The following is an 11709-nucleotide window of genomic DNA, read 5'->3' on the forward strand; positions in this document are numbered from 1 at the left end:
TGTGTGTGTGTGTGTGTGTGTGTGTGTGTGTGTGTGTGTGTGTGTGTGGTGGGTGGACACTCAACAGGCTAGATGACATACAGGCTTTGTGAATTAGGCTAAGTGTGCTGGTTGGGAAATGGTATGGACTGATGTGGTTTCAGGAACTCAATAGGCTACTTTAGCGCAAAAGCGTGTTGACCAGACTCAGTATAGAGGTTGCTAGGGTCCAGGTGTCTCACCATACTGGGCAAGCACAAAGGATTTATGACCTGAATAAATTTGTATATTGGATATGTCATGGGTGGGCTGAGTTCCCGCAGCCTTAACATACTGGCTTGGTGCAGATGCTATGTGACAGGGGGAGGCCTGAATGTTGGAAACTGTACAGATGGGGCTCACTAGACTGGGCAGGTATACAGGATATACTAAGTGGACTAGGTATGAGCGTTGAAAATGGTGAGGTGGAGCTAGGGTCAGGCAGACTTTACAGGCAGGACCAGAGTGCAGGATGTGTGACCCAGTCTAGTACTGAGGTTGTTGACAGAGTGGGCGCTATGGACCCATCAAACTAGACTATTACAGAGGATGTAAAAACCAGGTCAAGTCTGGCAAATGGGATGGGGACCATGCAAGTAGGCAAGGGTCAGATGGAATCACCGGTTGAAACTGAAACATAGGATGTGTGACTAGGGTCAAACCTAGAGTTTTGAAATATGACATTCAGGGCTCAGCAGACATGGCTGGGGCACTGGATGAAGGACTAGGGATAGGTCTAATAGTGGGAAGGGTGCATGTAGGCTACGGTCAGGCAGACTAGTACAAGAATACAAGCTATGTTGAACATGTATGGCACAGAGTTCATATATGCTATATGCAGGATAAGATCAGACAGAAGAAGCAGGGTGTATTGGCTCACAGCTTAAAATATATTTAGCACATACATTATTAATATGTATTAATCACAGTACTTAATAAATGTGCAGGTTTTGGAAAATGGTACTATCGTTTCTGAGATTATTACTACATCATTTTCTTTTTCTTTTCTGCCATTCAAACCCTCCATATATTACTTCCTAGTCTCTTTTAAATCCATGCCCTCTTTATTACTATTACATACATATATGAATGTGCATGTATTCCTAAATACATAAATACAACTTACTCAATCAGTATAATTTTGCCTGTATTCATGTTTTCAGGGCTGATCATTTGTTATTTGGATAAGCAATTGGTATACTCTACACTGGGAAGAATATTTCTGCGACTCTCAGTATTCCTTTTTTGCCCAGAGTTTGTTAGGTAAGGCTGAAGCCTCATAGGCATTTCCGCATCTATTTTGGCATATGAATTGTTGTTTTTCTTCTTAACTCATGTTTAGGCAGTCACGTTGGTACAAATTTATAGTTGTAACTTCTGACATTCCTAGAATATATAACCATACAGCAAATTACTAGTTCTTCTGGATTGTTCGACTACCTCTTCTGCAATGATATGTTATGCCCAAGTCTTTTCGACCCCAACAAACACCAAGGAACATATTCTGATGCAAATGCAGTAAGGTCTCTATTTCAAGCTCAAGCATGGGCCCACACTATCACCAGCACAGCAGTCCATGAGTGCAGAGCCCCAAGCTCAGAGAGAGAGGGGTTTTTATTGGGGTTACAGCAAGGTTCAGGAATTTCAGCTTGACAGTTCTATGACTGATTGACAGTTAACAAATATCAGGTGATAAAAACCCATTGATTGTGTCTGGAGGACCAAACCATAATTGTTTTACTCAACTTGTTGTAAAGAACAACTGGATAAACTCCAGGTAATCACTGATTAGACATTGCTAGGGGTAAAGGTTAAATTATTACCAGAGGTGAATGGTTGGAGCACATTTTTGTGGGTTTTTTTCCTTTTTGAAACTGGAGTTTGCCATACCCACTCCAGTATCGCCAATGTAGCATATCAATAGATCGTGCTGCAGGGCAGGAGACACGCTTTTTTCGGAAATTCGATCCCTGGAGGCCACTGGCAGATCTTCCCTACCACCTAAGTCAAAACGATGCAGTCTATGGTCTCTACGCTATTTCGGTTGCGGTTGTGGCGCTGGATTAATGAGTTTTTTTGATCTTTCTCTATGATTCCTGAAACAGCACAATTAACTATTCAAGAAAATATATTCTTGATAGATTACCAAAAGCTTTAACAAGAATAGGGCGGAAGAAAAGTAATTTTAAGAGAAGTAATGACTCAGATTCAGTATCAATAGGCATTATAAGAATAGTAAAAAAATAATAGGCTCCTTCTTAGGAAAAAAATAGCATGAGAAGTACAGCTGGCTCGAGCTTGCCCTCCTTATTGTCTTGTTCCTAGGGAAGATCATAAATCTTTAGCAGGACACATGGGAGGATGGTTGCCAAAGTGTGTTTAGACTTTGGCAGGCATCTGACTTAGCTCCTGACTTTCCTCTTCATTGGTTAGCAATAATGAAACTGCATTTGAGGTTTCTTTCCCTTTGTCTGCTTTGATCAAAAGTTTTTAGGCCAAGATTTTTTTGTGGGCACTTCCCTATGTTAAAATGTACACTTTGTATTCTTGGTAAAAGTCTAAATGTTCTGGGAAGTATGCCAACTTTAAGGTGCTTTTTTGTGAAATCACTATAAAATTATCAGCTTGACTTCAGTAAAATTGCAGCAGAGCCAAAACCATCAAGGTGCCTCTGTCTGTCAATTCATCGCCAAAACCGTCTCTTCCTGTCCAGAGCCTTGTTCCCCACGGACGCAGGGAATCCGACTGGGCTGGTCCGTGGCAGAGTTTATGCTCAGGTCATTTACATTTAAGACAGAGTTTATTTTTTGGGGAAATTGAGTCACATAGGACTCAGATCCCTGAAGCTCTGGTTTTTAAGACTTAGTTCTGTATAGTATAACTTATATACTTATATAGTATAACTTATAACTTAGTATAGCTTAGTTAAATAAGCTATACTATAAAAGATTTCTGGCCAGGTAGTATTGACACATGTTTTTAATCCCATCACTTGGGAAGCAGAAGTAGCTAGATCACTGTGAGTTCAAGACCAGAATACCTTAGTGTATTATTCAGTGTATTATTTAGTGTGTGTGTGTGTGTGTGTGTGTGTGTGTGTGTGTGTGTGTTTATTAGCATGACTTATAGGCTGTGGCCAAAATAATCCAACAATGGCTGGTTATGAAAGGAAAGTCCTGTAATTGCTCAGCCCACAATGCTGGGTTTCTCAGCTTGTCTTCAGTATACACTAAAATCCCAAAGAAGTGAGCTGTAATGCCAGTGAAGGAATGGACTTGCTAAAGAACAAGCAGCAAAGAGTAAAGGCTTCCTTCTTTCATGGCCTTATATAGGCTTCCAGCAGATAGTCTGGCCCAGTTTAGAAGGTGGGTTTTCCCAGTTTAAATTATCTGGATTAAAGGTGTATCTTCCTGTCTCAATGATTCAGATTAGAAGTAGATGTTCCTATTTGGAATTAAGGAAAAAATTCTTACAGGTGTGTCTTTCAGTTTTAGGCTTTAGTTAATTTCAGATGGAGTCAAGTTAACAACCAAAAATAGCCATCACACTCAGGAACCTGTGAAATGAATTCTCTGTCTTCCAAAAGAAGTCATTGCCCTTGCTTCTGGCAGAAGAACCACAGGGCTCTCTCTCCACTGACATGCACCCTTGTTTGCATATCCAAGTCTATGTTAGCCTCCAGGCTCCCTCAGTCCCTATTCACCAGTCCTGGTCATACATTTCAAGCCCCCACAAGAGCCTCCTTTCCCTTCTCACCTCAGATCCCTTCTCTCTTCATAAGCCTCCCCAAACTGGCTAACCTTGCTATTCTTATTTCTTCTATCTCCACTATTCTCTCTCAATCTCCTGTTTCCCTAGCTCTGGCCATGTTCAGTTTACTTCTTTTTGCTCTGGACTCTTCCAGGTACCACAGGATATTTTCTCTTACCCACAGTAAATAACGTCTCCTTAAAACTGGAGCAGGCATTTTGGCCATTATTTTTCTGCTCTCCCTCAAATACATCCCTAACACTGAGAACCCTGGAGGGGCACACGTGGGCCCCTCTCCCTGCTTCTCTCCTAAGAGAACCAAGCTGCCTGGATCATGTTGTGTTGTGCTATGTTAGTTTGGGTTGTGTATGGATGCTTTACCAGTATTTATGGCTGTGCATCCTATGTATACAGTTCCTGGGGAGGGCAGAGGGGGACATGTATCTCTGGGAATTCAAGTTACAGATGGTTGTAACTTGCCATGTGAGCGCTGTAAGTATTTAGGCATCTGCTTCTGCATTGCCTAGCAACCCATGATGTCTTCATGTGTCGCTAGCCAGTTGGCCACACCTGAAATGCCTGGTTACCTTGTTCTTTAAAGGGACCAACTCATCATGTTGTCCCTCTCTTGCTCTCTTGCCCTCTCTTGACCTGTCTTGCCTTCTCTCTCTCCACTTTCTCTGTCAGGGCACCCCCTCTGTCTTTTTCCCCATCATATCCTGCTCTCCGTTCTCTCTCTCTCTCTTCATCTCCATCTAATAAAACTCTTTCATACAAAATCTGTTGTGCACATGACCATCATTATTTAATATGTACCATCATTGGTGCCAAAACCCAGGAGGGTCTCTCCTGTTTTTTCTGGGAACGCTTTTGGACTCCTATGGGACAATGATGGCTACAACAGCTTTTTTTTCCTGCTCTATCTATGACTAAAAATATTTACTTTTCCTCAACTGCCTTACTGCCCATGGCACATCTGTCCCGCTGCCTGTGGCAGCAGCCTGCAGTGGCTACTTGCCACCACTCAAAGTTGTTCCCTGCCAGTGCGCCAAGCCCCAGGGACTCACGAGGTGTGAAAAATTGACTTCAGACAGACAGCCTGTTTCTAGGTAAACAATTACTCGTGATCCTATGCACACACAGATGGTTTTAGATTTCACCACTGCCTGAGGCTCCATGGGTGGGATTTTAAATTTCCTGCACAAATGCCTGCCACTAGAGACTGGCCTGCAGATAGGGTTTTTAGCTGTGCAGGCTTCCATGACATGCGCACACAAAGTATTTTAAACCGGCTGGTACTGCCATCCCATGAGCAAGCATCTGGTCTTCCTGTGCAGCCACAGTTGCGAATGCACGTGGCAAGGCGCCATGTTGATTTTAAATAGAGAGGCCAAGCCCTGCGGTGGCCCCTCCCCCACTCCTGCAAAGCTCCAAGCCGCCTGTATTCAAACACTGGCTTCCAATATTTCTGACCCCTAACATGCTATTTCCAAGATTTAAAAAAAAAAAAATTTCTTCCTGATTTCTATGCACTCAGCTCTTAAAATATTTATATATTTTAAATGCTTTAAATTATTATCTAATGATTTATGTAATTTTCTCATTTGGTTTACATTTATAAGACTTCCTTAATCATAAATAACAATTTATCTACTTTTAGGACTAGGACAGCAACAATCCTCATTTTAAATTGGTACGGATTTTTTTGTTTTGTTTTGTTTTTAATGGATATTTTTTTATTTTTTATTAATTACACTTTATTCACTTTGTATCCCCCCATAAGCCCCTCCCTCCTCCCCTCCCGATCCCACCCTCCCTCCCCTTTCTGCTTGCATGCCACTCCCCAAGTCCACTGATAGGGGAGGTTCTCCTCTCCTTTCTGATCTTAGTCTATCAGTTCTCATCAAAAGTGGCTGCATTGTCCTCTACTGTGGCCTGGTAAGGCTGCTCCCCCCTCAAGGGGAGGTGATCAAAGAGCAGGCCAATCAGATTATGTCAGAGGCAGTCCCTCTTCCCATTACTATGTAACCCACTTGGACACTGAACTGCCATGGGCTACATCTGTGGTACGGATTTTTATAAAAATTCAAAGTTATGTTTTACAACATATGATTCAATCCTGCTTCAAAATAAATTTTATATAATAATAAAATCTCAAAGTTATAAATATGTATTCAAATTAAGTTAACTTAAAATGTACGTTTAACTGCCTATGTCCTTTTCAATTCCTAAATTAATAAATACTGTTTCTCCTGCCATGTGCTGCCTATGATCCGGATTCGCCACTAGGGTTTCCAGCTAATAGGCTTGCTATAATAAATTCAAATGTAATTTTAAAATTGCTTTATACTGTTCTACTATATTTTTGGTTTTAAAACTTATAACTCAGGGGTTGGTTAATACGCACAGGTTTTTACCAATATTCTAAATTAAGATCTATTAATTTTAGAGCTATTTATCTTAAAACTTGGTCATTGTGCTCTATCTTTACTATCAAAAGGTTAAAATATGCTTGGTCTTATTTTCTAAAAATGGAAATATTATTAATGTATAATATAGCCTTAGACTTTTATAAGCTCTGAACTTTTTATATATTAAATCATACTAAAAACTGTTATACTCTCACTTTACTGGATTATATTTATGACTTTTAAGGCTCCAACTTAACAAGGACAAAACTTAAAGTATTAATATTTAATAATTAATGAATGCAAGTTAATAGTTAGTCATCTCATAGATGTCCAAATATATATTTATAGTCCTACAAATGCAAACATGGTTTCAGTGCTGTTTTTAATAAACAGCTGAGGATGGTCTTTGAGTCACCATACAGGAGTTCGTAAAAATAATAAGAGAGGAGCCTTCCCAACAGGCTCATCTACAACGAAAACTATGCTGCAGACCTTGGCTGCTGCTCTGAGGCTGTTGGCATTCCCACACACACACACACACACAAAAAAAAGGTCTGCAATGCCCCATCCGGCCGGGCAAAAAGCCAAAAGCCAATTCCTCCAGGTTACTGTTTGAAATGCAGCTGGTCCCACTGGCCTGTGGAAGTCAAAATGCTCCCATGCAGGTTTGTCCTCTGTGCCCAACCATGGAGGCTCAGCTAGCATAAGATCCACAGACACTTCCAGCCTTCCTCCTCGTTGGTCTGGCTGAGGACAAATGGCTCCTTTATTCAGCGATCTCCATCACCCTTGCCCAGCCCAGAGTAGCATTGCAGGTCTGTTTTGGCTTCACACTGTGGTCCCATGGACATGTTGCCAACTTCTGTGTTAGGAGACTTCAGATGCTTTCTCAGTTATCTTCATATGCAGGTGACCAGACCTTAAGCCTGAGTCCTAGAGTTGTTTTGGTCAGGCCTAGATACAATATGCCTTGTTGCCAGACTCAAGAAACAGTCCTCAGATGGATCCTTTTACCATCCCTTTAGCTAAAGGATAATAAATGTTCATAGCAGTCTCACCTGTGTCTCATGGTAAGTAACTAGATACAAAGCCCCCCCTCAAAAAGTGTTGAGAATCTTAAAAAGTGGCTTAAGGTTGATAAATGACAGTTATACAATGTTTGAGAGTCTAAAAGCGTCTTAGGGTTGATAAATGCAAGTTATAACTGTTTAAATGTCTAAGAAAATGTTTTAAGGTTGGTAAATGCAAGTTATAAAGGTTGCAAGGTCTAAGATGATTTAAGGTATCCTAAATAGGTAAGACGGCTTAATAGTTCCTCCTTTTGCTATGCTACTGTTATATTGACTCTCCAGAGCTTTGACCTTTATTAATAGAGCTCTGATTTATTAATCTAACTCCAATACAAAACATTCTACAATATTACCCACTATCATGGCTCTAAGCTTAAGATTTTAAATCTCCACAATGTGTAATCAGACTAAAGGTTAAGATCAAGTGAGACTTTGTCCCTTCTACTTAAGGCTTCTGCCTTTTCAGAGCTCACCTTAAATAATGCTTATGCTGCTAACACAAATGTGTATGTCTACTGCCCTTTCTACAATGTATGTTTCAGTGCAGATTACAATTGTGATGCTAACATGTCTAATGTTTTATCTCCTTTGTAAAATTTAAAACTAATTCTTGTAAGCTGCAGGATATCCACCTGAACCCACCTCTCAGGTTAATTGGGCTCCAGATAAGTACTGCACTTATTGCCTATCTCATAAGGTGGGATTCCTCCCCTTTCCCTGGTTTTGGGACTTCCCTTTCCTGGCTACCATATTTCTATCTGCTGCATGCAACACTGGCTGGATTGATGAGTTTTCCTCATTAGCTAGCCACTGGATTGGTGAGTTCACGTCATTTATCAGCATAAAACACCTCTCTTGGTAAGGGAAGCTTGGCAGCTGATCTCCGGCAACTTGTTACTATCTTTTGAGATGGGGAACTCCCCTCATCCATAGTCTTCACTGGCTAGGGTTGATCCTTTCTGCTGACCTCCATTTAGGACTTCCCATTTCCCCTGGGAGAGATCTTTTTCCTCTATGCGCACAGTTTCTTCCCATCACACTTGCCTACAAAAATCCTAGCACTAGGTGAACTGTACTTCCCCGGGCAGCTATGCCCTTGATCTCTGTCCAAAGCTGACAAGCTGTTGGATCAGGTAGGACCATTTCTACTGGGTTTAACCTTGCTCTTAGGACGCCTTGACAGGTCACTGACTCCTACCCTATTTCATTCGTCCATTCCTCCAGATTCTCCTCTGGGATGTCTTCTGGAGAATTTCAGATTTCTACACCTAGTGCCTGCTTTAAGGGCCTCTATATTTACACACTTCGGTAACTAAACTTGGCCTCAATTTTCTTAGATGACCGATGCAAAGCCAAGCCTTTTTAATTACTGCTAGTGATTGGGTAAATGAATGTTCCCTCAGGTAAACAGAGGTTCCCATGCTCAAGTCTCTTTGATCCAAACCTTCCCCCTCTGTTTGCTCTCCCAAAAGTTTTAAATATACACCTAAAGGATTTTATCCATAACCTACTTAACTTTATCTTCTGCCTATATATATATATTTCAGTATCCTGTAGACACAGATGTTTCCTATATCCACAACAGGGCCAAAGCAGCTACCACAAGTGTTCCACTCTGACCTCACAGACTTCCCTCAAGCTGGACCTGCACTTTCTCTCCCAGCCATGGATGTTCTTACAAACCCTGGACAGCATCAAAGCAGCCTGTTCTTGACTTGGCCAGCATTTCAGCCTTTTGACCTCCCTACAGCACCCCCAGTGTCAGCAGGAAGTAGCCAGAAGAGAATCTTCGCCTGTTATTCACTTATTATTAACAAAAGGCTGGAATGGTATGCTTCAGGCCCAGGACAAGGAGCTCCAGGTTCTTCCAGCATTCCACAGTCCCTATCTGCTGCCTTACATGGCTGGCAACTCTCTACTCGCAACCCTCTACCCTAAATTTTCCAGGGAAAAGGCGTCCCTTCCTCCTCTTGACGATGTAATCTGGCCATTTTGTTGCTATTATTTCTTCTCTCTCTATAAACCCCTTGCATGGCAACCAAGAGCTGGTTCTAATGAACCTAAATTTATATACTTTAACTTACCTTACATGAGAAGCAGCCTAAGTTCCTCGTTTTTTAATTATAAAAAAGGGAGGAATGTAAGTATTTAAGCAACTGCTTCTTGATTACCTAGAAACCTATGATGTTATTATGTGTCACTGGCCAGGTGGCCATACCTGGAAAACCGGGTTACCTTGCTCCTTAAAGGGACCGACTTACCATATTGTCCCTCTCTTGCTCTCTTGGCCTCTCTTGGCCTCTCTTGCCTTCTCTCTCTCTCTCTCTCCACTTTCTCTGTTAGTGCACCCCCTTTCTTTCTCCCCCATCATATCCTGCTCTCTCTTCTCTCTCTCTCTCTCTTCATCTCCATCTAATAAACCTCTTACATATATAATCTGTTGTGTGCCTGACAATCATTATTAATTTGTCCCATCAGGTGCTACTGAAGAGCTTAAGATAGCCTGAACATAACTCCATTTTGAAATAAAGATCTTGACTGGGAACTGAATTCAGGTACCAGGAAATATCACAGAATGTACACCTGGCAGAAAACAAAGTTAACTCTCTTAGCAACAGCCTCCAGGAAATATAATAGAATAAATGCTTCATAGAAATAAAGACAAATTCCTTGGCAATAACCAATGGGAATCAGTTGAGAATCGGGTGGGAAAATTCTCCCCAATGTTTCAGATATGGTTTAGAAAAATAGCCATTGTGATTATATGCCTTAGCCATTGTGATTGTGTGCCTCAGAAAAGGTCACCCCGCCCTACTAAACCTCACCCAATTCTGTAACATCAAGGCTTGTGCCCCCCTGCTTGCATGGAAACCCTCTCCTTACAGACTTTCCCTTTAAAAATCCTGTTCACTCAGAGCTCGGGGTCCCACTTCTCTACTGCTGCTCCAGTGAGACTTGAGTCCCGAGTTCGATCGCTCTTGTAATAAAGCTCTCTTACAATTGCATTGAGTCGTCTCCTGGTGGTCTCTGAGGGTCCCATGAACCTGGCATAACACAACAAATCAAACCTGGGTCATCTGTAATAAAAACAAACACTCTCAACACCTGTGCCATATCTATAGGGCTCCCAAACTCCCATTTTAAAGAGGCTCTCAGAGGTATAGTCTAAAATTTCATTTTTCCTTTGTAGACAAAATTTAGATTGTTAGATAAAACTTTGGATGAGAGAGCATGTTAAAACTAGAGGGCACAGTTGCGTGGATCCTGAGAAGGCTCAAATGGACTTTGTAATCTTAGGCAAGAATTAAAACTCAAGGTTGATGTCTTTCTGGCCATAAGTAAGCACAGACAGCCTTAGGAGGGTACACATTATCTCTGTGGGCCTTTTTCCTTTATCGGTGGTATAAAAATGTCGTAGCTCTGTGACTGTGTCAGCAGGAGGGGCAAGCCATATTCTTAAATGAAGGGCTCCTATTTTTCCACATTTTCTTCCCATGCCTTTATCTCTTTCCTCGCCATGCCCTGTCTTATGAATCAAGTATTGTCAACCATTCTCTGAATTCAACTACCCTAGCTTGCCCAAATGATCAACGCACTGAGAACAGTCACAAGTATTTAAGGCTTTAAGGCCTTTGTGTGTGTGTTTGCACACACACACAAACATACACATACTCACTCACAGACAAGGTAACACCATCAGTATCTATGACATTATGCCTTCTACATAATAATAAAAATGTCTGTGCTAGTTCTTTTCATTTTGTTTACTGGTCAGCATATGCTGCACAAGACAATCTCCCACCATTTTATTACTTTGCAACAGTCACTTACACATAGTAAATATCTGTGTTACTGTTGTTATTTCCCAGTTATACATTTTTTTTTCTCACAGGTGAGGATTTTCATTTTAATTACTGATTACTAGAAACAAAATTAGGGAATGGAAGGAAATGTGGATAGGGACATTAAACAAATAGGAAATGTGCACTAAGAGAAGTTCTAAAATACTGAAAATATAAAGTATGGAATGCTATTCATCTGTAAAGAAAAATGAGATCATGGACTTGGCAGATAAGTGGCTGGAAATAGGAAAGATAATACTAAATGAAGTAACACCATTACAGTCACATGCTCTCTCTCGCAGGACTCTCATAACTAAAAATCTTCAGATGTGAGTAACTGCAAAATCCACTAAAGTAAACAGACTATTTCTGTGGTTGTAGGTGGAAGCAATAACAAGTCAATACCAGGGAACAAGTCATCTGACTGGAAATATCAGAAAAGGGAGAGCTCTACTTAGTGAAGGGAAGGGAGAGAAATACAGAAGGATGAAGAAGGGAGATGAAATAACAGTAAGGATTTCTGAAAAGTAAGATTTCATTCCATTTACTATTTACCAGAAATATATATATATATATATATATATATATATATATATATATATATATATATATATATAT

Source organism: Psammomys obesus, unplaced genomic scaffold (genome assembly GCF_907164565.1).
Source record: "Psammomys obesus unplaced genomic scaffold, mPsaObe1.curated_primary_1811, whole genome shotgun sequence".
NCBI classification, from domain to species: domain Eukaryota; kingdom Metazoa; phylum Chordata; class Mammalia; order Rodentia; family Muridae; genus Psammomys; species Psammomys obesus.